This window comes from Ambystoma mexicanum, chromosome 1p (assembly GCF_040938575.1).
Source record: "Ambystoma mexicanum isolate Mex_15411 chromosome 1p, UKY_AmexF1_1, whole genome shotgun sequence".
Classification (NCBI taxonomy): Eukaryota; Metazoa; Chordata; class Amphibia; order Caudata; family Ambystomatidae; genus Ambystoma; species Ambystoma mexicanum.
The window spans coordinates 1,005,695,879-1,005,720,044 of NC_090921.1; the positions used below are offsets into that span (position 1 = coordinate 1,005,695,879).

General features: G+C 48.7%; 1 protein-coding gene across 4 annotated transcripts in view; it reads right to left on the bottom strand.

Annotated features, from left to right (window-relative positions):
* The window catches only part of FCSK (fucose kinase), a 1,510,689-nt gene that overhangs the window by 66,929 nt on the left and 1,419,594 nt on the right, over positions 1–24,166 (bottom strand). The window lies entirely within an intron of this gene.

The following is a 24,166-nucleotide window of genomic DNA, read 5'->3' on the forward strand; positions in this document are numbered from 1 at the left end:
TACCTTGCAGCGCTTCTGCCCATCATTCATCACTCCTTCTGTTCTGCGAGCATCCTCTGCGGCGTCATTCCCATCCCGGCATGCCGCTTCCTAAGGAAAAGAGAAAGGAACAGAAAAAAGGCATTAGTAAGCGTTCTACAAATCTTTGCTTATTTTTAAATACTGTACAAGCTTCAAACGCTTACCTGAATCCCAGCCGCTCTGGGGGAACTCTGTCTCCGGAACTTCTCATCCATCTGCAAGAGGGAAAAGACACTCCAGGTTAGCGTGGAAACATCTAGAGGCGCCGCATACCGCGCTTACCCACCGCATTTGTTCTTCATAACCGGCATCCACGCTGAAAACGTTGTGGCACCTAAAAGACACAGAAAAAGAACTCAGTTCAATGCAAATATGAAAGACGCGTATCGCGCTCTCACTCACCTTCAGCGCTACTCATCTCAGCAGCACGCCGCCATCCCCGGACACCGGCCATCATCTAAGGAAGGAAAGGAATGAAGTTAGAGAACTGTTCAAAAGACTCATCATACTTACCTGTCAGACTCTTGCCAGTGAAGTAACTAGGCAGCAACGAGCCCGCATCAATCAACGCGCCCCTGCGCTGAAAGCAGGACGGAGAGCACACTATCCAAGAAAACAAGGTGAGCTGTGGATCAAATGGAAGTGTTGGACCCCGGGGAAGAAGGGGTTCAAGCACACAGAGACAATAGGGAGTTAAACTCTACCAATCCTGTGTTTCAGGCCCAGTCTCCAGTCAAATAGCCTCCAGGGAAGGGTTCGAGGTCGTAAGAGGTCAGAACATTCTGAGTGACGTCCCCGTGGATACCAGGTGAGCGTTACAGAATGCAAAGCCTCACATCAAAATCCACCTGGGCGTCATGGAAACGTCAGAAACCGACCAGTTAGCCCACATGTTGGGGCAGCTACGTTCCGAAGTACATGCAGCCAGGCAGGAGACCAACACCCTGAGGAGAGAGCTGATAGTAGACAAAGAACGCACTGATGATTTAAGCCGGCAACTTCTCCAGTCACAAGCAGGGCATGCACCATTGCCGGGAAGCGTGCCCTCGATGCCAGCCCCATCAGCTAATCCCATTCAGATAACCCTTCCTGGGGCAGTTCCCATGGCCCCATCCGAACGATGCAACGTTCATGAACCAGTGCCGCCTGCACTTCCTTTGTAGGCCAGGGGCTTTCCGAATGTCCAATCACGGGTCGCTTTTGTGCTATCCTACCTGAACGGTAGCGCCGCGGACTGGTCTGTACCCTTTGTGGCCCAAGACGATCCTTTGCTGCATGACTTCAGGGGCTTTCAGCGGGAGATGGAAAAGCTGTTCGCCCGTCATACTCATGGGCAGGCATTAGACAACAAACTTCTGTCCCTATGCCAAGGGAATCAAGACCTATTAACATACATAGCCACGTTCAACAGTCTCGTAGTTGAAGCAGAATGGCCAGTGGAGAAGAGAACCACGTTATTTCATCGGGGGTTGCAGGGGGAGCTCAAGGAGGTTCTCGCACAAGTAGTGAACCCCCAAAAGACTGCTCGGAATTCATTGACCTTGTTTTTCAACTGGATCATAGGTTGCAGGACCGAAGAGCAGATCGAATGAGACCGGACCCTCACTCTATGTATGTGCGTTCAAAGGACAATACTGCCCGAACAACGGAAGGTTCAGGAGAACCAATGCAAATCGGGGGGGTCAGATCCCCTTGACTAAAGCGGAAAGGGATAAAAGGAGACAGCAGCAGTTATGTCTGTACTGTGGAAGGTCGGGTCATTTCCTTAAAGAGTGCCCTGTGAAGCCACCGAGGAGGACGGTAGGGGCCACGGACAAGGAAGATACCATCAAGGAATCAGAAAACTCCCCAGCCCGGCAAGTGTAGGGGTCCACTTGTCGAGCGAAGAAAGTGAACTGCAGACCTCCCATTTTGCACTATCTGTGGTCTTGATCAATCACCAACAACCATCTCGATGCACGCCGCAAGAGCGTACATAGACAGTGGAGCCGTTGGGAATTACATCGACCAGGATCTTGCGGCAAAGATGGGGCTTCCGTTACGCCCTAAATCATCCACCGACACTGTTACCACTGTCGACGGCAAGGAAATAGCTTCTGGTCCAGTATCCCAATGCACTGCAGCTTTAACCCTTCTGTGCCAGTATGGACACCAAGAATCTATCGTTTTCGACCTCATTAAGGCACCACAGTTCCGGTTGATTTTGGGAATGCCATGGTTGGTAGCTCACAATCCTCTAATCGGTTGGCGAGCAAAAGAATTGGCCTTTCCCGAGACTTCCGCCCACACATGCTATCGCCAAGAGAAACAACCAATAGACACCAGAACCCCCATGCTTGCGACTGTGGCAATCGGCACCCTACCAAGTGAATACCAAGACGTTCAAGATGTCTTTCAGAAAGAACAGGCTAATACCCTGCCACCGCATAGACCATACGATTGCCAAATCGACCTGATACCCGGCGCACAAATCCCTTGTGGGAGAATTTACGCACTCACGGAACCAAAAAACCAGCACCTGAAGGCCTATCTTGACCAATACCTGGCCAATGGGTCCATCCGTCCATCGAAGTCTCCAGCAGCCAGTCCTCTATTCTTCGTACCGAAAAAGGAGGGGCACTTGAGAACGTGCATCGACTATCGCGCACTGAACCAGATTACCATAAAAAATCGCTACCCCTGCCACTGATCCCTGAATTGCTTGATCAAGTCAAAGAGGCCCAAATCTACACAAAACTAGACCTTAGGGGGGCATATCACCTTGTTCACGTAAAACAGGGGGACGAATGGAAAACCCCTTTTCGCACCAAATATGGCTTGTACGAATATCAAGTAATGCCCTTTGGCCCTTGCAACGCGCCTGCTGCATTTCAATACTTCATGAACGATGTCCTACGGGAATTGATTGATGTCTGTGCTCTAGTGTACATCGACGATATCCTAGTATATTCCGCATCAAAGCAGGACCACATTAAACACGTCCGATCCGTATTGGAGAAACTCCGTCAACACCAGCTCTACGCCAAGCTCAAAAAGTGCTCATTCCACGTCTCCGAGGTGGAATTCCTCGGCTTTATTCTCAGCCCAAATGGAATCCGAATGGATGTACACAAGGTAGATGCTATCCTGAACTGGCCATCCCCAAATTCATTCAAGGGAGTTCAAAGTATGCTGGGTTTTGCAAACTTCTACCGCCGGTTCATCCCAGGATTTTCGCAAATCGTGCATCCCATCAAGTCATTACTAAGGAAAAGCAACAAAAAGTTCCAGTGGACAACAGAAGCCGAGGAGGCTTTCCAGGAACTCAAAGCAAGATTCACATCTGCCCCAATCTTACGCCACCCTCGCCCTGATCTCCCATACTTGGTGGAAACGGACGCCTCAAGCATGGCTATGGGAGTCTTCCCCTCACAAAAGGACCCCGAAACGGGCCAGTTACACCCTGTTGCCTTCTGGTTGCGTAAATTCACACCCCTGAACTCAATTACGCTATCACAGACAAAGAACTCCTGGCCATTAAGTCAGCCTTTAAGGCATGGCGGCACTACCTCTTGGGCGCCAGACACACAATCACCATAATAACTGACCACTGGAACCTCCAGTACCTAAAAACGGCAAAGGCCCAATCCTCACGACAACTACGTTGGGCTCTTTTTTTTGCTGAATATGACTACGTGATTACATTTCGACCAGGGGTGAAAAACGGGAAGGCCGATGCTCTTTCCCATATGGGGGTGGAAGAGCAAGGGTATCAGACCCCTGACCCAATAGCAATCATCCCGAGTGACAAGCTCCTAGGAATCACAGCAACCATAACTCAGAAAGAATTACATGAAGAAATCCAAAACCTGATGAGTCCGGAGCAATTACAAGCGTGGAGTGCACAAGGAGAACATTACATGATAAAAGATCAGTTGCCCTACTTCAGGAATCGTTTATTCTTACCAAACCAAGAACTACGAGAACAAGTCATGTCCGATTATCATGATTCCTTGATCGAGGGCCACCCCAGAATCGCTAAAACCCTAGCCAAGGTAAAACGAAATTATTGGTGGCCCACGTGGCGTAAAGACATTATCCAATTCATCCTATCTTGTGGAGTGTGTGCTCAAAACAAGTCATCCAAGCAGAAACCGGTTGGGCTATTACAACCATTGGAAATCCCACCAGCACCCTGGCACACGTTGTCCCTTGATTTTATTACTGACTTACCACCCAGTCAAGGGTTTAACACTATTCTTGTGGTCGTGGACCTATTTTCAAAAATGGCACATTTCATTCCTCTCAAGGGGCTCCCAAATGCTTCCACTCTGGCAAAGGTATTTCTTCCTTCAGTTTTGGTCTCAGACCGAGGTACTCAATTTGTATCTAACTTCTGGAGAAAAGGCTGCTCTATGGCCCAGATCGACATCGGGCTATCTACTGGTCACCATCCCCAAACGGATGGTCAAACTGAGAGGGCAAATGAGACTCTCGAGCACTATCTGCGTTGCATGTCACACCAAGCTGAACGAAGCTGGTTCGACCTATTATGAATAGCTGAATATGCTTATAATAATTCCCTACACACCAGCACTGGGCAAACACCCTTTTATACCATGTATGGCAGGCACCCACGTACTTCTGAGTTGGACGTTCCTACAACCCTGGAAATGCCAGCAGTCAAAACCTTTCACACGACCATTTCTCAAACCTTTAAAAGGGCAGCTGAACACCTACTTCAAGCTAAGAATCGCCAAAACTCTAAATACACTAACAATCTATCGCCCACCTAAAACCATGCCCCTATTTGAAGAACAGTTAAGTGATCTACTGGCCCAGATCTGTACCACTAAAGTCCCAATTATCATTATTGGCAACTTTAATCACTGGGTTAACAACCAACAGGACAAAGCAGGCACTAAGCTGATGGATACCATCACCTCTTTCGGCCTTACTCAGTGGAGTAATATGTCAAAAATGTCAATATTTCCAATATCTCGGCCACACCATGTATCTGGTCTGACCATTTTCTTATTCAAGCTAAGATTTCACTACCATCCCCTCCTCCAAAACTTAACGCCCATCCACGCGTACAGAAAATGTCTCGGAACCTGAAGAATCTAACAGCTCCTAATTTTACCACATTGCTGTCTTCTAAACTTCAACCTCTTGACAACTTCACGGAATCCTCTGAACTTATCAACCACTTGTCAAATAACATTAAAGAAACAGTTAACGATCTTGCCCCACTAAAAATGAAGACAATAAAGACTGAAACCACAAAGAACACCTGGTTCACCAATGAAATTCTTGTAGCCAGACAAGGAAAAAGAGCACTCGAAAGAGCCTGGAGGAAAAATCCTAACGACAGCACACAAACTAACTATAAAAAATCCATCATTAATTATACAAAAACTCATCACAGAAGCAAAGGCCACACATTACAATGCAAGAATAGTGAATGCTCAATCAAATACAGGGGAGCTTTTTAAAATCTTAGCAGAATTCCAAAGTCAGCCCCCAATATCTAATAACATTGTCAAGGACAATAAATGGTGCCAGAGCATTCATGATGCTTTTTCACTCATGATTGATTCTCACAAGGAAAAAATAAAAAAAGCCCTAGGTAATGTAACATCTACGCAAAACCTCACAGACACCACTTCGCCCAGCAACTGCGAAAACGATATTCCTCAATTCTCCTTTACACACTATACTGAAGATGAAATATTTAAAATCATAAAAGACCTCAAAGACACGCCCTGTCCTGCTGACGACTGTCCTACAAGCACTCTTAAAGAGTCTTTAGAAACTCTGGTTCCATGGATCACTAAATTGGTAAATCTCTCTTTTGATGAGGGTCTGGTGCCGGAACTGTTAAAGTCGGCATGGATCACACCCTTACTGAAAAAGGAGAACCTCGATCCAGTGAATAATGACACCTACAGGCCTATTACCAACGTGCCTTATGTTCTCAAAATAATTGATAAATTGGCCTATTTACAGCTACAGGCCCATGTCGAAAAATACAATATCCTGGGCACCCGTCAGTCGGGCTATAGGGCACGTCATGGGACTGAGACAGCTATGCTAGATCTCAAATCGACCTTAGCTAGCATAGCTGATAATAATCAAGCTGCCCTGCTCATGTTACTTGTCCTCTCCGCAGCCTTCGACCTAGTTGATCACAGCTTACTGGTGTCAAGGCTCGGAGAGGTCGCCAAGTGCTCCGCAAATGCATCCAGATGGATTGCCTCCTTTCTGGGTCCCAGAATGGTGAGGGTTTACGTGGGCGATAGCCAATCTGCTCCAATTTCTCAGACAAACGGAGTTCCGCAGGGCTCCTGTCTATCGCCCTTGCTCTTCAATCTATACATTCGTCCTCTCTTGACCTCTTAAACAAACTAGGCGTGCAATATACGAACTACGCCGATGATACTCAAGTGGTTATACAGCTGAGTGGCCTTTATAGCAGCGATTCTGCAACCATCAACAAAATATACAAGGCTATACAAGACTGGATGGCCTGCAATACTCTTGCCCTCAATGATAAAAAAAAACTGAAATTCTCATTGTGGCATCTAAAAACACTAGGGCGAAACTAGATCCCGATTATGCTAGCTTCCATATTGCTGATAACACCATTCTCGTTCAGAAGAAGGTTAAGACATTGGGAGTTGTTCTTGAGGAAGATCTCTCAATGAAATTTCACGTCTCCAGCATCAAATCAAGCTGTGGTCTCATAAATAAGAGAATAGGTTGCATTCGCCCATTCATATCACAAGAGAACTGCGCTCTTATTTCCACCGCACTAATTAATTCTAGATTGGATTACTGTAACAGCCTCCTAGCGGGCACCACAGCTCTCAACATCCAATCATTACAAGTGGCTCAGAATAATGCAGTGCGCAATATCTTCATTCAGTCCCGTCGCACACACATTTCCACCTTCAGGAAAAAAACTTCATTGGCTTCCCATTAAACATCGGATAACCCATAAAATACTAACCACGACTCATAAATGCCTCAGTCTCAGCAGTCCCACCTACCTGTCAGACCGTATAAGCATTAAGCCAAACATTAGGAACCTTCGGTCATCCTTGGCCATCATTCTCAAACAGCCCAAAATTAGGACAGCTAAATTTGGAGGCACAACTCTTGATGCACAGGGACCCCTACTCTGGAACAAACTTCCAGCCCAGATGCGGCAGATTCAGAACTACTCCGTATTCAAACGCGCCGTAAAAACCAATTTTTTTAACATGGAATAACTCCTTGACCTTGCTCCTTCTCTGCTCTATACAGGCTACTCTATATGTTTGTCTGTCCTGTTAAGTTTCTATGTTGGCGCTTTATAAGAATTAAAATAAATAAATAAATAAAAAAGAAGTTTGCTGATCAACACCGAGCAAAGGCCCCCAACTACCAAGTGGGAGACAAAGTCTGGCTGGCGTCTAAACACGTGCCCATTAAAGGAGCCCGAACTTTCCGTCCAAGATACCTAGGTCCATTCACCGTCACCTCCGTGATAAATCCTGTGGCGGTCAGACTAGCTTTGCCGTCAAACATGCAGATTCATCCTGTGTTCCACGTGTCTCTCCTTAAACCTGTTCAACCTGGGACCTGGGTAGCAATGCCACCGCAGCCAGTAGTAGTCGCCGGGGAGCCAGGATTCGAAGTCAAGGACATCCTAGATTCAAAGTACGTCAGGTCCAAATTATACTACTTAGTAGACTGGAAGGGGTATGGTCCACAAGACAGGACATGGGAGCCTTGTGAGTACATCCATGCGCTGAAAGCAGGACAGAGAGCACACTATCCAAGAAAACAAGGTGAGCTGTGGATCAAAGGGAAGGGTTGGACCCCGGGGAAGAAGGGGTTCAAGCACACAGAGACAATAGGGAGTTAAACTCTATCAATCCTGTGTTTCAGGCCCAGTCTCCAGTCGAATAGCCTCCAGGGAAGGGTTTGAGTTCGTAAGAGGTCAGAACAGGCTGAGTGAGGTCCCCGTGGATACCAGGTGAGCATTACACTTTCCTTACACGGCCGTCCAATCCCATCTGCCAAGATCACTGAGGTCTAATCCCACCTCGTCCGGGTTACGGCGTCCCTGCTGTCCTTGTTTAGTTATGTTAGAGCCTCGCGGCTAAATCCTTTGTTGCCGTCCGGATGCCATCTTGTTGTCTTGTCGTTCGGACACTGCGCCGCTTCTCCGGCTCGTATTTCACTAATAGTGCATTGAACCACAATGAATTTGTGAACACGTTGACCCTTGCTCTTTCGGACGCCTATCTATTCCATGTCACACTTCACTGCATTCTGTAGTCACAGCTTTTCATTAGGCTCATGAAGGATTAGCAGGAGCCCTCGGAATCACAGCCTATCCCAGATTGAGGGTGTTGATGGTCGGGTTGAGAATCGGACCTCCTGCTTGCGAGATTAAGTCTGCTCTCTGACTAAGATACAGCAGAGGGCAGATTGCTATATGGAGACGGTCCAGGTGCCACGCCCTCCTGGCCCACTATGGGGAAATTAGGATCGTAGTTCTTCCGAACCTCCTGATGACATGAAGGATGACAGGGATAGGTGGGCACGTGTATAGAAGCAGAAAATGTAAGTCCATCACAAACTCGTACGTCAGTGGTCCTGTCCGGGGGGAATTCCCTAGAGCAAAAATGATTGCACTTCCTGTAAGAACTGGATGCAAACAGATCCACTTGAGGGGGTTACCCAGAGGGTGAAGATCTCTGAAAGAACTTCCTGGCACAACTCCCACTCACGGGAGACTGAGCTTGGCCTGCTCAGGGCATCCACCATTGTGTTCTCCATCCGGGCTACATGGATTTCCAACAAGGAGGCACCTTGGGCATGAAGGAGGGGTGCGTCCTCAGCACCACCCTTGTGTCGTGAAACGTCAAGTATGGCGGCTTGCAAGATAGGGCCTGGATTTCTCCCACCCGTCGTGCGGAGGTGATGGCCACGAGAAACGCTGTCTTCCACGACAGAAACTTCAACAGTGCCGAATGCATAGGCTCAAATGGGGGCCCCATGAGCCTGGTCAGCACCACGTTGAGCTCCCACGCCGGGGCAGGGGCCTTCACCGGCGGGAATGATCGGAACAATCCTCTCATAAATTCCTTCACCAGTCGATGAGACCACAAGGACGCCCGTCCCGTAGTTCTGGTGTATCGTGAGATGGCGGCCAGATGTATCTTGATGGAAGCGTGAGCTAGTCCAGCCTTGGCCAATGACAGTAGGTACGGCAATACTTGAGGGGCCGTAATCCGCAGAGGTTTAATCTTCTGTGCACGGCACCAGACAGAGAACCTCTTCCATTTATGTCCGTAGCACTTGAGAGTTGAGGACGCCAAGGCCTTTGCAAGAACCTCTCTGCAGTCGGCCGGGATGTCGTACCCATCAAACTCTAGTGCTGCAGGAGCCAGGCCTGCAAGTTCAGCGACTCTGGGTTGTGGTGAAGAATGGAGCCTCCTTCTCTGGAGAGAAGATCTGCGTCCGTCGGCAGCTTGACTGGTGTGGACGTTGACAAGTCCAGAAGGTCCGGGAACCAGATCTGTCTCGGCCACGCCGATGCGACGAGGATCATCCTGCACCGGGACCTCTTGAGCTGGTTGATGAGCCGGAGCAGCAACGGCAGCGGAGGGAATGCATAAAGAAATAGGCCGTCCCAGGGGAACGAGAAAGCATCGCCCATGCTCTTCGGCTGGGGGAACCTGCTGGCGAACCTCCGGCACTTGGAATTCGTCGCCGTCGCGAAGAGATCGATTTGGGGTTCGCCCCATCGTCAGAAGAGTCGATCCACTTGATCCTGGCGTAGTTCCCACTCGTGGCCACAACTGCAGCTCTCTGCTGAGTGAGTCAGCAATCATGTTTTTTGTTCCTGCCAGATGAAGAGGCACCAGAAACGGCTCAATGCCACAGATCCTGGGCTTCCTTGGATAGGGCAGGGGATCTGGTTCTGCCCTGCTTCCGGATGTAGAACATCGTGATGGTGTTGTCGGTGAAGATCCTCACCACCTTGCCCTTGAGGGACGGAAGAAAAGACCTGAGGGCCCAGAACACTGAGCGGAGCTCCAAGATGTTGATGTGGAGTGACTTCTCCTCCGGGAGCCAAAGGCCTTTCGCGTGACGATCTCCGGAGTGCGCTCCCCAACCTTCCAGGGAGGCGTCCGTCGTCACCGTCACCTGGTGAGCTGGGGTCTGAAAGTCCGTGCCCGACCGATGAGAGCGGGTATCCCACCACCGGATCGCCTGACGGAACGTCTCGTTGAGAGGGATCCTGTCCTTGAAGCTGCCCGTCGACTGGACCCAGCGGGCGTCGAGGAACTCTTGTAAGGGGCGCATCCAAAGCCTGCAAAGGCGCACCAGATAAATGCAGGAGGACATCATCCCGAGGAGGGACTTGATAGATCTTACCCTGGCCATGTCCGTGACCAGCAGACGCTGCACCTTGTCCAGAATGGCCCTTTCCTCCGACGGCGAGGCCAGCCGCGCCACTGTGTCGAGCTTGGCTCCCAGAAACAGGGCGACTTGCGACGGAACCAGGTGGGATTTTGGAAAGTTGATGGAGAATCCCAGGTCCGTGAGCAGCTGGACGATCTTCGCAGTGTGCTCCACGGTGAGCTCCCTTGTCCTTGCCCGGATGAGCCAGTCGTCCAGGTAGGGGTAGACGTGGATCCCCTGTAGGCGCAGCAGCGCGGCCACCGCTGCGAGGCACTTGGTGAACACCCTGGGTGCCGACTTCAATCCGAACGGAAGGGCCTTGAACTGGTAGTGCCGCCGTTGGATCACGAACCTGAGGAACTTTCGGTGTCTTTTTAGAATGGGGATGTGGAAGTACGCATCCTCCAAGTCCAACGACGACAGGAAATCACCCTCCTCCAGCTGTCCCAGCACGTGCTGGAGGCTGACCATCCGGAACTTCTGTGCCTTGATGTACTTGTTCAGTCGTCGCAGGTCCAGGATGGGGCGCCATCCTCCTGTCTTCTTTTTTATGAGGAAGTACCTTGGGTAAACTCCGGAGCCCCGAAGCCTCTTTGGGACGAGCTCGATAGCACCCTTCTTGAGCATCGCCCTTACTTCCAACAGTAGATGAGGGACGTGATTTTCCTTCCTGGCCACGGGTGGAACGCGAGGGCACTTCTTCTGAAACTCGAGGGTGTGCCCTTGGGCCAGGGCGTCCAGCACCCAACGGTCAGTGGAGATGGACTCCCACACGCTGACGAACCTCGCCAGCCGGCCTCCCACCAGGGTGCTTCGGCAGGGGCCTGACCCCACGGTCAGTTCAATCTTGTTTGGAGGCCGCCTTGCCTCCTTGACCTCCCTGTCGACGACGACGGGCACCACCTGACTTGCCGCATCCCCTGTAGGCTTCCTGGGACAAAGATCTTGCCGCTTGGCGGTATGTGGAGGAGCCACTGCCGGATCCCTTGGAGGCACCTTGTCTGCCTCCGGAGCTCCGAAAGGACGGCCGTCGTTGTTGGAGCACTCCCAGTGCCCGGGCAGTCTCAGTGTCTGTCTTGATGGCCTGAAGGGACTCATCAACCGCCTTCCCAAACAGGTTATTCCCGTCGAAGGGCATGTCCAAAACCTTGGTTTGTACGTCCTGGCAGAAATCCGTCGCCTTGAGCCATCCTCGTCGTCTCAGGCAAATGCTGTTGCCCAACTGACGGAAACCGGTGTCGGCGATGTCCATTGCCACCGTGATGGCATGGTCCGAAGCAATCTCACCTTCCTGTAGAATTTCAAGGGCCTCAGCCCTTTTGGCGCCCGGAAGGAAGTCCAACAGAGGGGCGATTTTCAACCACAACTCCCTGTCATAGTGGGCTACGATAGCCAGGGCGTTGGCCGTCTTGATAGTCGTCGCTGCAGATGAGATGACCCGTCTTCCCATCGTGTCCAGTTACCTGCCCTCGCCGTCCGGCGGGGAAGTTGATGTTGAGGCCGATGCCCCCTCAGCTTTCTTCTTTGCTCCCGCCGAGACGACCGAATCCGGGGTAGGTTGCGCCCGAAGGCACAAGGGGGCAGCGTCGGGGACCCGGTACTTCTTCTCGTACCGGTCCCTCTTTGCAGGCGCCGTGACAAGTCCCGTCGTCGCCTCCGTCGTCATCTGTACCCTGTCGTAGCCGTGTCCGTGCCTGTATCATCCCCGTGGGTAGTAGACCGGGGGAAGGCAGAGCAGGCCGCAGAGGCGGGAGAGGTGGCGTAGGATGCGCCCTCCTCCTCTTATGCGGTGGACTTTCCCAAGGTCCTGGCTCCGGTTCCCCCGTCGGGTCTGGCTCAGGTACCTCCGTCGGGGGGAAGGGCAACCTTGTCCTTATCTCCGAGCACCTGCCCCTCCCCCACCTTTTCCAACAGGGACTTCGTGGAGGTCTTCTCAATGGGCCTGAAAGACGACTCCCTCCGTGGTGGCAGGGAGACTCTGGGTCCTGAGGTCGCCTCCACTGGCGTAGCCTCCACAGGCTGAGCCAGGGCCGCGGCGACATCCTCAATCGAGGTCTTAGCAGGGTGAATTAAGGCCATCGTCACCTTCTGTACGCCTGGGGCCTTCACCTTGGGGGGAGGGTCCGAGCCTCGCTCCCCCTCTGCCGGAATCTTCGAGATCGACCGGGGCCTCTCCAGAGGCTTCGCTGGGTTTTTCGGACTTCCTCTTACCCGAACCAGAGCGTTGGCTCGTGGTTGATGGCGCCGGTGAGGATGCGCCCTGCCTGGCAGCCAAGGAGCCTGACCGTTTGGCGCTCCCGGTGCCCGCGGACTCGTGGTGCTTGGCCTTTTGTTGGGCCCCCGTCGCCGGGGCGCCCTCACAGGACTTAGAAGACCGCTCAGACTTCTTTTTCTTCTTCTCGCCTGACGGGCTCTTCCCTTCCAGCCAGTTGGCGAGACGGAGGTGGCGATCCTTCATGGTCCGCTCCGACATGTTCCCACAAAACGCACAGTCCTTCTCCGTGTGCATCTTGTCCTCATGGAGACAGTAGAGGCATAACGAATGCTCGTCCTCCTTGAAAACATTGTGAAGCTGGCATCCAGGGCAGGTCCTGAACAGCTTCCCGGGCGTCGAGCTTCCTTTCTCCTGGGCCATGTCCGGGGTAGGCCTCGGAAGTTCTGGAATCCTCCAAAAGCGTAACTCGACGAAATCTTCACCCTTGAGGGGCGTAGAAAACTCCGAAACGGATCCCCGTCGATCGGATGTAGAAACGGTGGAGCTTGAGGCTCTATTTAACCGAAAAATGAGAAAAATCTCCTGAAAAAACGTGAAAACGCAGCAAAAGCTCGAGAGCTACAGCACAAGGACTCCCAACACTTGAACGTGCGGTAAAAATCTGAGGATGCTGCCAGAGGCGGGGCTTAGGGAGAGGGCAGTCATTGGCTGGGGGCAGTATGACCCAGAGACCAGTGATTGGTTACTACTAAGAAAGACAGATCAGAAACGAAACTGATAATGATTTTTTTCCCGGCCTGACGACGGGGAATATTCATGAGCATGTGAATCCATGCCAGACCCCATGCTGGAGAATATTACCATCTCATGTCCAAGATGAAACGTAGTCCCCCTTCCTTTTTCGGTACTAGGAAATAATGGGAGTACCATGCCTGGTTCCTTTCCACTCAAGACACCTTTTCTATAGAGCCTTTCTCCAGCAGGGAGGCAATCTCATGCTGGAGTAGCGGATATGGAGTCAGAAAAACAGTGTGTGGGTGTGTGTCAATTTGGAGGGTGCTGCAAGAGGCAGTAACCCTGGGTCACTACTTGACACACCCAAGCATCTGAAGTAATGCCCCACCATTCTTCAAAGGGCTGGGCTAATCTTCCTCCCACCAGAGAGCGTTGTGAGACATTTTCAGAGTGGTTTTGGTGTCGTTGCTGTTCCTGATGGGACAGAGCATACAGCCGCTTGGGAGGTTTTTCGACCTCTACCTCATTGGTCTTGCAAATTTGCTTTGTCCCCCCACTTGACCTTTAACGTGTTGGCTAAAAGAACTGAAAAGGTAAAAGGTCCTGCCTCTCCAGCTTTGTGTAGTGGCTTGAGTTGGATGCTGTTGTAGTGCTGAACCTAAGGATTATGCTGTAGCTTTTGAAGCCTGTAACTTCTCAAGGCTATCCTCAGCTTTTGGTTCAAATACGTTTGTGCCATCAAAGGGCATGTCCAGTAGCTCTGCATGGACATCTGGCACAAAGCCAGATTTTCTCAGCCACGAAAATCTTTGTGATAGTGAGCTAGTACTCATGGCTCTGACCCGACTTGAGTGCTTGACACGCCATTTCCTTACCATATGAAATGATGTCTCTGTGGCCATCTCTCATTTCCACTTTGCGGACATGTCCGTTGCCTCTAATATTACAGCCCACAAAGTGTGAGTGTATTTTGCAAAGTCACAGGATGAGTTTATAGTCTTCAAGACCACACTGCCAGATGCACAACATCTTTAGCAAGTGCACCCTTTCTCTCGTAATCCCTGTTTGGGAGTAGAGATGGGTAATTACTTGTTTTTGCCCCAGAAGTGTCAGCTTGTACTACCAGGCTTTCGGGACTGGGATGTGTAAAAAGAAAATTGGGATCAGTAGAGGCAGGTTTGTATTTTTTAACCAGATCATTAATACTTTATTTTTGTATTTTAACAACCAAGCAAAAACATACACACATGGAGTCTGATTCTCCACACCAGCCACCCAAACATGATACATTTTGACAGAACCCGAAACGTAAGCATCTTCAATATTGCATGTGACAATATCAGTCCGCTGTTAAGAGCAGGTATTGGACATATAGGCCCCACACCTCCAGGGGCCGGGAATGCAGTGGTAGAGTTCGTATGAAGGCAGTCTCGACATCATGACAGTAAGCAATATCCGGCAGCCACCCTTGCACGCTGGGAGTGCAGCCCCTCCCCCAAACACCTCCATGCGGGCTGTAGGGTCCTTGTACATCCCAACAGGGCTAAGGTAGCATCCGGTTGAAGTGATTCGCCTATAATCAGAGAGGTTTTGGTTAACATCTCCGACCAGAACTTGTAGATCCGTGGGCACTCCCACGCCAGATGGAGAAACCATGCTGGGGCGAAATTACACCTGTCACATACGGATGGGGTATCAGGGAAATGTTTATGGAGCCTGGCTGGGGTGTGATAGACCTGGTGCAGGAAGTTGAAAAGTATTTGCTTGTATTTAGAATTTAGGGAGTCTTTCTAAGTTTGTTTCAGCACATACACCCAATCATCATCATCATCATTAATAGTTTCCCCCACAGTGGTCTCCCATCGCCTCATCAGGGCTCCTCCCTCCCAAGGTATCTCCGACATCATGCCATCATAGATCTGTGACACCAGACAGCCTTCCCCCTGTAATTGAATCACCCCTTGTAATAGTGGCCACACCAAGGGTTGCGCCGGGAAAGATGTGTTGGGTGTTGCCCAAGTCTCCCCCAGGATGATTGCCCGGAACAGATGAGGGGCCACTAGTGCCCTCTCCACCTGTAGGTGCAGTCTCACAAAATGCGTGGCATACCAGTGTCCCAGGAAGTGCACTTGCGCCGCCCAATATTAACGTTTGAAATCGGGTAGAGCCGGGCCCCCTCTCTTCGCCGGCTGTGTTAATGTCATGTAGGACACCCTTGCTGGCCTGCCGGCCCATATCAGATCAAGGATAAGCCTGCACAGTCACCAAAAGAAGCCAATAGGGGCACGTTGAGAAAGAGATATAGAAATTTGGGGAGAATGATCATTTTAACAATTGAGATCCATCTCCTGAAGTTTCTCGGTCGCCCTCCCATAATTATTGGGGTATAGTTCCTCCTGCTGTGAGACACCAGCACCCCCAGGTACCGGACTCCTGAGGTCTCCCACCTAAGGCCAAATTCATCTCTAAAATCTACGGTTCCTTCCATAAGGGGGAATATCATGGAGTTGCTATGGTTAATTCTCAGGCCTGAAAATTCTCTGAAGCGCAGCACCTCTCTCATCATAGGGCTTAGATTGTCCTCCGGGTTACTAATATAGAGGGCCATGTCATCCGCGTACAGAGATATGATCAACCTGTGCGGGCCGAGACTGAGCTCCCTCTGGATTTGCCACTCTCTGAGGATCACCGGCAATGGTTCCATTGCCAAGGCAAACAGGAGCGGGGAGAGGGGGCATCCTTGTCGGGTCCCCCTTCCCATCTCGACCCACCATGAATTTTGCCGAGGGGTTGCTGTGTAACAGAGAAACCAATTTAATAAAGTAGGGCTCAAGTCCCAATTTCTGGAGTACTGCAAACAAGAAAGGCCATTCGACAGAGTCGAAGACCTTCTCGGCATCCAGAAACACTGCAATCGCCCGAGAGGTGCGGTCGAGTGTCTCCATGACCCGTAAGAAACAACACAGACCAAGTGTCCCATTCTTCCTGGGAATGAATCCCACCTGATCTGCCAGCACCAATCCAGGCATCAATGGGAGCAGCCGGTTTGCAACGATTTTGGCAAATATTTAATTGTTGCTGTTAATCAGTGAGATTGGCCTATATGAGGCACAATCTTCGGGAGGTTTCCCCTGTTTATGTATCACCACTATATTGGCCTTGTGCAGTGTGGAGGGGAGCAATCCCGTTGTGAGCGATTCCTCGCACACTCGAAGGAGTATCAGAGCCAGAATAGGGGCAGAGGCCTTATAGAACTCACCAGTTAGGCTGTCGGGCCCTGGTGAGTTCAACCACGGGAGTTCTTTAATTACCCTTAGGATTTCTTCCAAAGATATTATCTGCTCAAGAGGTATGCCAACATGCGCCTTCACCCAGTATAGTTCCACCTCTTCAAGGTAGTTCTGAAGCGTCTCTGAGTCCTGCGAGTTCTTGGATTTATATAATACCCCATAGAAGGACTGAAACACTGCTGTGGTACCCTCCTCAGAGCACACTGGTTTACCCAGGGGGTCTTTCACGTATTGCACGTGTGGGGGTCATTTATCGGCAGCTATTAGTCATTCCAACAGTACCCACGGCATCTGCCCCTTGCCATATTGCTGTATTTGGTGGATGCGGGCCAGGAACCGAATCTCACGGTCAACGTTTGCTCTAAACCTATCGAGCTCCTCCCACAGCTGCGCAAGGGAATGAGAGTTTGATTACTCTGTGTACTCTGTTTCTAGCTCCTTGATTCTGGCTTCCCTCATCCGGAGTTCCCTTCTGATGCCCTGGAGAATCCTGTTTTCCTTAGACATGCAAAGCCCTCTGATGAAGCACTTAAGGCTTTCCCAGAGCACCCCGCGAGATGAGACAGAGCCCTCGTTATCCTGGAGATAGGATTGAACACAGCATCCTACAATGCGCCAGGTTGTTTAAATCGCCAGGAGTCCCCCCTCCCCCACCCCTGGGCCTACCCAGCCCACATTCCAAAAATACCAGAGCATGATCGGAGAGAATCCGCGGAAGTATTCGACAGTCGCCCCATTGTAACCCACCTCCCGGGACACCATCAGATAATCGAGCCTGGAGCTGGAACCATGGACCCAGGAATGATATGTATAATCCCGATCCCCTCGGGTGCTGATGTCTCCAAGCGTCAATAAGATTGTATGTCTTGCATTTTTCTTCTACTTGTAGGCGTAGGCATGCTGCCCTGCCCCGCCCCGGTCTTGTACTGGAGGGGGTCTGTAAATATGCATTTCTGTATTGTAATGTTGGCCTAAGCACATACACATTGAATCGCGCTTCTCGAACTCCATCTTGGTTGTTTTGCTTGTTTTCCTGGGTTTTCATTTTGAACGCAGTAAAGATTCACTCCGAAAGCCCTTCACACGTACCCCTGCACAGGAATGCAAAATCTGCTCAATACACTGTTTGTCTTTTGCTGGAACCTAGAAGAACTGGCACAAATGTAGGTAATCTGTAAATTAGGTGCCTTCCTGTCTTCTGACTATCTTGGCTTTTCTGTAGCTAATTGTGAATGTGCAACTAGACGTTTTCCTCCAATGAGACCGAGCTACTGAGTCAAAATGCAGACTGACCTTTTAGTATAGAAATAACATACATAAAGTAGCGCAAGGAATGTTACCTTGTGTTAGGAACAAGATACACCCCACTCCGCTCTATTCCCAGACAGAAAATTGTCTGCGAGATGACACAGAGGGCTCCAGCATGTGTTGCCATAGCGAAATGCCCACGTCTATAGGTCATGAACCCTCATCACATGATGGGTTAGAGCAAATTCACCATGTTGTTCGAAATGTATAAAGTATGCTCACTCCCTCATTATTGTGATCTCCTTCTCTATGCGTGCGTGGGTCATCCCTCTTCTAAAAAAAACAACCTTAGATCCTGAGGTCCCAACCAACTACAGGCCCATCACGACGGTCCCATTTCTGCAAAAAATCTTAGATAGAGCAGCGTATCTTCACATACAGAACTACCTGGAAACTAACAATCTTCTAGGCACTAGACAATCCGGCTTTAGACCCAAGCAAGGTACGGAGACAGCCCTCCTAGATCTCAAAACCCAAATTGAGGACCATAAAGACAAAGGTAAACTAGCCCTGCTACTACTACTAGACTTATCTGCTGCCTTCGACTTGGTCAACCACCAAATCCTCTGTCACCATCTGAAAACTGCAGCCCACTTCTCCAACAATGCCACTAACAGGATTAAATCATTCCTGGATAACAGACATATGAGGGTATTCTCGCCAACCTCCTCTGCCGACCCTGCGCCAGTCCCTTGCGGGGTCCCCCAAGGATCGTGCGTATCCCCCACCCTCTACAATGTTTTCACTAAACCCCTGTTTGATGTGCTTGACTATCTGGGTGTCACCTACACTAACTATGCCGATGACACCCAGATACTCATCCCCATCACGGGCGATTACAGGGTAGACTCGAAATCCTTAAATGACATATACCATGTCATTCAAACCTGGATGGCACAACATGAGCTCTGTCTTAATGACGATAAGACAGAGCTCTTCATCCTAGGTACACAGCAAATACTTAACAAGCTGAACCCCACGTTCAGCTCCTTGAATATCGACGAAAACTCCATAAAAGTCTCCAAAGATACCAAAACTCTCGGAATCTACCTCGACTCCACTCTCTCCTTCCACAGACAAACGAATGCAGTTGCAGCTGCCGCTGCTTACACCTGCAAGCTGATCACAGCATGTCGCCCTTTTCTCTCCACCCATAACTGCACAATCCTTGCTAGGACTTTGGTCATGTCCAAACTGGACTACTGTAATGCACTGTACCAAGGCACCAATCAATGTAACCTAGACAAACTCCATATCATACAAAATAACGCCATCAGAGCAGCCCTCAATATCCCTAGATCAGCCCACATCTCGGAAACTAGGAAGAACCTTCACTGGCTGTCAGTCCCCCAAAGGATCTCACTAAAATTGCTTGCCCTGACCTACAAATGCATGAATAACAAGGCCCCCATCTATCTCTCCTCACGGCTCACGCAGTATACCCCATCTCGATCTCTAAGGTCTACCCTTAGCCAGAGCCTACTGATCCCCAGATACAAGCTCCAAACAGCCGGCGGGTCCATCTTCCCAGTTCTGGCAGCCAAATTGTGGAACTCTGTCCCTCTTACTATCAGAAACCTGCCTTCCCTGAACTTATTCAAACACAAAGCCAAACTCTGGCTAGTCACCTTAGACGATGAAGCTTCACTCTGAAAACTTGATTACCTATGTATTTCTGTCTATACTTCTAATGTGTTCTGATTACTTTGTTCAATTCAAATGTTACTTGAAATGTCATACTGCTATGTAACCACTGCCTCTAAGATATGCGCCCGGTAGCCTCCGGGCCTGGTTTGCGCTATACAAATAAATAAAATACAAATACAAATATGCCTGTATACATGCATTGATGAACATGGGTCCGCTTAAGTGACAATAAACTGTTGATATATATATATATATATATATATTTGTTCCTCATGACTGGTGTGTCTCCGTTTCTTTGCAGTATTCTCATATTTATGACTGAATGGAGTCTGGAACGTGGGCTCTTCCGATGACAATCCGTCGCTTTGCTAGGATGAAGCTACGAACCAAGGTCAGTGAGTATCGGGGGCCCCTGCCCCAAGAGACGTGTTTCCTCGCAGACTGCTGCTTACGGTCTCAGTTCGCCACGCTTCGCCCAGAGGTTGTCAAGGCAAGATTCCCGGACTAGAGGCTCTTTGGGAAGACCTCCCGCCACGACGTGGGTTCAATTTTTTAATGGGGGATACTTTGATTGGAATCAGGTGAGTCTGTTTCTTACTGACAGTACTTGATGTTTGTTTTGTTTTGGTAAATATTATATGCGTATCATATTGGCCAGGTAGAACTGTCTTTTTCAGATAATGCCTGGTTTTATTAAGTTGTCATCTTGTTGGGCGACGTTTTGTTGCAGAAGAAGACAACTGAATTGTTTACCACATAGTCACCCGGCGCCAGCCGAATGGTCGCCGTCATACGATATGTATCTAAAATTTGGATTAGGAGCTATAGTGTTCAATAGTATTTGGCATTGCCAAACCAGACATGATCCGGAACTTCAATGGCCAGAGCTAGGAAGTTTTGAACTTGCTAGAATTCCGTATCTAGAGTCTGTATTGTTGCGCAAGAAAGTGAGGCCTGCTGCATTTGACGTTGTTAGGGATTGGCGAAAGGAAGCCATGCAATGCCTCAAAAGCATAGAGAAATATGCACATAGACACATTACACAGGCTGGAAAAGCTTTAGCGCATGACCAGCTGAAGCAAGAGGAAGCTGTTAGGAGTATGGATAGAGGGTTTCAATTGGATGTGCAGAAAATATACCCGTCCAAAGACTTGCATGCCTCCGATGAATTAATAAATAAGTTGTTGAATGAAAGGAGGACAGATCCTACTGTACCGCCTCCATATGTACCCCTGCCTATACAAGCACCTGTACAAGTACATCCATTGGTAGTAGTACCGAAAGCACTAGCAGTGACATTTCCTCCACCGCCTAGTGCACATGATTTACTCTTACTATCGCCACCACCTACTTCTGCCACTCCACTTTTGACACACGATAATGCCGATGGTGATCACAGAATTGTAGCACGTAGCACGATATCTTCAACACAAAAGAGGGAATTGCGGGAGTGGGCGGAAAAAAGTATATAGAAGGGGGTGATGAAGCAGCCACTACGAGTTCCATATCAGACCAGGGGGGATCCCTGAACAGAAAATATTGATAGAACAAATAGGATTGTATCTTGTTGAGGTTTGGGACGATTTAACTGATTCAGTTGTTCCACAGGAATTGCGGGATCTGAATTTCTTGTCCCGTTCTAGAGATACAGCAATGAAAGTGCACAACCATCTATCAAAATTGTTTTTCTTTAAATGTGAACTTGATCGCGTGCATCAGATAGAGTTAAACGAAGGTACACGACGGACATTGTATGTGCAGAAACGATTTTTGCCTCTTACCAGTTAGTGAAGAAATGCATATATGCATGAGAGACGCTCTTAGATGGATCTCTGATGCCTCAATTTCACCTATTGATGTTCATGAAACTTTTAGTCAGTATTCTACGGCTATGCAGCAAAAGGTATTACAGGTGATGGTTGAATATATGCAGGATGAATGTTTGAGGAAGAAACTGTGTTATCCTGCTGATGTTATGGTAATTTACGAATGTGCTAACTTCATTGTCACTCGATTTGGCTTTACTCCTCAATAAACGATCAGAGTTTCCAACTGTACTATTGCCTATGACAGAGGTTTCTCCGACTCTTGTACCGAAGGTAGATATACCTGCGATAGGTGGAGCAGCTGCCATGACTATTCCGCGCATAATATTTCACAATTTGTACATGTTCCGTTCTCACGACAGGAAGTAAACACTCTTAAACAATCTATTCCAGACATTAGAAAGAATCCTGCAGGATTCTACAAGAAAATAGAATCGGTTTTCTCTTTAGGTGACATCGACTTATTATTACCTGTGATTTTGCCAGCAGACTTATGGAAGCAAATTCAGACTGTAGATGATCAACCTGCTATGGGCGATACCTAGGTTGCACTAGAATTAGCTGACAGATCTAGAAATGCTGGGGGAAAACTGTCTCAGAACATATTAATGTTACTGAATCACATAGTGACTAAACTTAAAACTTTAGTCCCTGAAAACAGAATTATTTGAGATAAATTGACAGCATGCATGCAAGGGACGACAGAGGGATCAACTGAGTTTTTTAATAGGTTTGAACAGTTTTTTTTCGGATTTCAGTGTTAAAGATCTAAGCACAGAACCTGTGAAAAGATGGTTGACAAATTTGTACGAGTGTTATTGCCCGACATTCAGTCGTAGATCACTGCTGCTGAAAGTGCATGGCAGGCTAAATCGCAATCCGAGGTCTTCCATATGGCCCAGTATTATGAAAATAGAGTGAACAATGAGAACGAGTAGATTTTAAAAAAAAAGGGAGATTCGAAAACTAGGGTACTTTTGCGAGAGGATCACAGTGTGGGAATGCACAACCAAGGGGACAGTTCACACCGCAAACAGGGCCTGTTCATATGCCTGTGGTGTCCCTGGAACTCTGGAGATGGCCAGGCACGTTTTGATTTCCTGCCCGATATTTTTAAGTACTTATATGCAGTACTATGGTACTCACGTGGAAAATCTGATAGATATTCGAGGAGATTACTTTTGGTTACTCTGCAATTCTGGCCATAGTTTCGCCATGGTCTTAGCTATCACAAGAATATGGTCAGTAGTAGAAGAACGATTGACTAAGTTACCACTGATAGCGGAGGGAGTGTTGAATGTAGAGGCCTGATTAGTTATGTTGATACTCTGGTGAATATGGGCAAGTTTAAGGGTCAGTTTATCAGTTTGTCTAGCAGATGGAGTCGGGGTATAGTTGATTGACCTTTTCAGGTTAATTAAGCGAAAATGAGTACGGAGGTATGAACTTTCAGAACAATATGTGTAGATTAGTGATCCAGGTGGTAATGCTGCTTCGATGTTCTTCTTTTTGCTGTAGATTTTCTCTTACCCTAGAATGTTTGCATATTTTTAATTGATTTTGTATGTAAAATGTTGGAATGTTATCTTTTTATTTAATGATTGTGTGTAAAGTTGTATTTAACGGTATCAAACTAATAAAATAAAAAATATATGTTATTGTTTGAAAGATGAGCTAGATTTCTTCATTTTTTATGACAGACTACTTCCAGGGCCTTCGGTTTTTCTTGCAGAACAACTACAAGCCCATGACGAGTTGACATGTCAGAGCAGGTGGTGATTCCACCCAGACAGAAACACTCACATCTTTGCTCTTCAAAGCAGTTGTGGAGTTTCCCAGGTCCTAAGCAGTACCTACACTGAGGATCAGCCTCAACTCCTATTCCAGAGAGAGGAAGCCTTTTCTGAGTCCTGTGACTAGCCTTGTCACACATGAATCGGTACTGATCGTACATTGGGGCTTGCTGACTCCTTGACGCTCTCTTGGTGGAGAGATGCTTGCTTTAGGTTGTATTTGGCCTGGCTGACGTCTTGCTTTGCATGCCTTCTACACCTTCTTGCAACCACAGCACTACCTCTAAACTGAGGGACAGTTGACACTGCATTGTGAGACACTTTGAGGAACGTTTTCTACATTGTTCCTACTCCGCATCTCATTGACCTCATCATGAAGATCCTCTGGTAGGACTTCAGAAGTATTCTGGAAACCAGAATGAAGAGTCTCTTGTTTGTAGAGCAAATGTTGAAAATGCTTGGGAACTCACCCTAACATAGGAAGGGTAATCCAGACATGGGCCCTTTGTTCTCTGTGCCTAGGAGGATTCTACCTCCCTGATGATGCCCCAAAAGGGCAGAAACAGATGTCTGGGACAGCTGTTGATACTTTTGTTCAGAAGAGAATTGCTAAGCATTTCTGTGCGGGCTGTCTTTGTGGGCAGAACCAGACACCTATGCAAATTGTTATTTCTCCTCAGGTATTTCAGAGAGAGCCCAAGGGATTGCAGATCCTTCTGGGTGGGTATCATCCCACAGAACAAGCTATTTGATTTCAGTAGAGGGGGATTTAACACTTTTGGCAAATGTTATATTTTCTCAGGAGACTGGCAATGGCTTACCTGCAGAAAACCGAGATGGTTCCTCACATCGTGCGTGCAGATCACCATTGCACCTCATTCATCACTT